The following is a 2500-nucleotide window of genomic DNA, read 5'->3' on the forward strand; positions in this document are numbered from 1 at the left end:
CTGTCATATCTAGTCAGTGTCCTATCTAATCCGCACCATCCTCTCAGACTAGTGCTGTCAAATCTAGTCTGTGTCCTATCTAATCCACACCATCCTCTCAGACTAGTGCTGTCATATCTAGTCTGTGTCCTATCTAGTCTGCACCATCCTCTCAGACCAGTGCTGTCATATCTAGTCTGTGTCCTATCTAGTCCGCATCATCCTCTCAGACTAGTGCTGTCATATCTAGTCTGTGTCCTATCTAGTCCGCACCATCCTCTCAGACTAGTGCTTTCATATCTAGTCAGTGTCCTATCAAGTCCTCACCATCCTCTCAGACTAGTGCTGTCATATCTAGTCTGTGTCCTATCTAATCCACACCATCCTCTCAGACTAGTGCTGTCATATCTAGTCTGTGTCCTATCTAGTCTGCACCATCCTCTCAGACTAGTGCTGTCATATCTAGTCTGTGTCCTATCTAGTCCGCACCATCCTCTCAGACTAGTGCTGTCATATCTAGTCTGTGTCCTATCTAGTCCGCACCATCCTCTCAGACTAGTGCTGTCATATCTAGTCAGTGTCCTATCAAGTCCTCACCATCCTCTCAGACTAGTGCTGTCATATTTAGTCTGTGTCCTATCTAATCCGCACCATCCTCTCAGACTAGTGCTGTCATATCTAGTCTGTGTCCTATCTAATCCGCACCATCCTCTCAGACTAGTGCTATCATATCTAGTCTGTGTCCTATCTAGTCTGCACCATCCTCTCAGACCAGTGCTGTCATATCTAGGCTGTGTCCTATTTAGTCCGCACCATCCTCTCAGACTAGTGCTGTCATATCTAGTCTGTGTCCTATCTAGTCCGCACCATCCTCTCAGACTAGTGCTGTCAAATCTAGTCTGTGTCCTAATCTGCACCATCCTCTCAGACTAGTGCTGTCATATCTAGTCTGTGTCCTATCTAGTCTGCACCATCCTCTCAGACCAGTGCTGTCATATCTAGTCTGTGTCCTATCTAGTCCACACCATCCTCTCAGACTAGTGCTGTCATATCTAGTCTGTGTCCTATCTAGTCCGCACCATCCTCTCAGACTAGTGCTGTCATATCTAGTCTGTGTCCTATCTAATCCGCACCATCCTCTCAGACTAGTGCTGTCATATCTAGTCTGTGTCCTATCTAATCCGCACCATCCTCTCAGACTAGTGCTGTCATATCTAGTCTGTGTCCTATCTAATCCGCACCATCCTCTCAGACTAGTGCTATCATATCTAGTCTGTGTCCTATCTAGTCTGCACCATCCTCTCAGACCAGTGCTGTCATATCTAGGCTGTGTCCTATTTAGTCCGCACCATCCTCTCAGACTAGTGCTGTCATATCTAGTCTGTGTCCTATCTAGTCCGCACCATCCTCTCAGACTAGTGCTGTCAAATCTAGTCTGTGTCCTAATCTGCACCATCCTCTCAGACTAGTGCTGTCATATCTAGTCTGTGTCCTATCTAGTCTGCACCATCCTCTCAGACCAGTGCTGTCATATCTAGTCTGTGTCCTATCTAGTCCACACCATCCTCTCAGACTAGTGCTGTCATATCTAGTCTGTGTCCTATCTAGTCCGCACCATCCTCTCAGACTAGTGCTGTCATATCTAGTCTGTGTCCTATCTAATCCGCACCATCCTCTCAGACTAGTGCTGTCATATCTAGTCTGTGTCCTATCTAGTCTGCACCATCCTCTCAGACCAGTGCAGTCATATCTAGTCAGTGTCCTATCTAGTCCGCACCATACTCTCAGACTAGTGCAGTCATATCTAGTCAGTGTCCTATCTAGTCCGCACCATCCTCTCGGACTAGTGCTGTCATATCTAGTCTGTGTCCTTCTAGTCCGCACCATCCTCTCAGACTAGTGCTGTCATATCTACTCTGTGTCCTATCTAGTCTGCACCATCCTCTCAGACTAGTGCTGTCATATCTAGCCTATGTCCTATCTAATCCGCACCATCCTCTCAGACTAGTGCTTTCATATCTAGCCTGTGTCCTATCTAGTCTGCACCATCCTCTCAGACTAGTGCTGTCATATTTAGTCTGTGTCCTATCTAGTCCGCACCATCCTCTCAGACTAGTGCTGTCATATCTAGTCTGTGTCCTATCTAGTCCGCACCATCCTCTCAGACTAGTGCTGTTATATCTAGTCAGTGTCCTATCAAGTCCGCACCATCCTCTCGGACTAGTGCTGTCATATCTAGTCTGTGTCCTATCTAATCCGCACCATCCTCTCAGACTAGTGCTGTCAAATCTAGTCGGTGTCCTATCTAATCCGCACCATCCTCTCAGACTAGTGCTGTCATATCTAGTCAGTGTCCTATCTAGTCAGCACCATCCTCTCAGACTAGTGCTGTCATATCTAGTCTGTGTCCTATCTAGTCCGCACCATCCTCTCAGACTAGTGCTGTCATATCTAGTCAGTGTCCTATCTAGTCCGCACCATCCTCTCGGACTAGTGCTGTCATATCTAGTCAGTGTCCTAT

Source organism: Entelurus aequoreus, linkage group LG12, assembly GCF_033978785.1.
Source record: "Entelurus aequoreus isolate RoL-2023_Sb linkage group LG12, RoL_Eaeq_v1.1, whole genome shotgun sequence".
NCBI lineage: Eukaryota > Metazoa > Chordata > Actinopteri > Syngnathiformes > Syngnathidae > Entelurus > Entelurus aequoreus.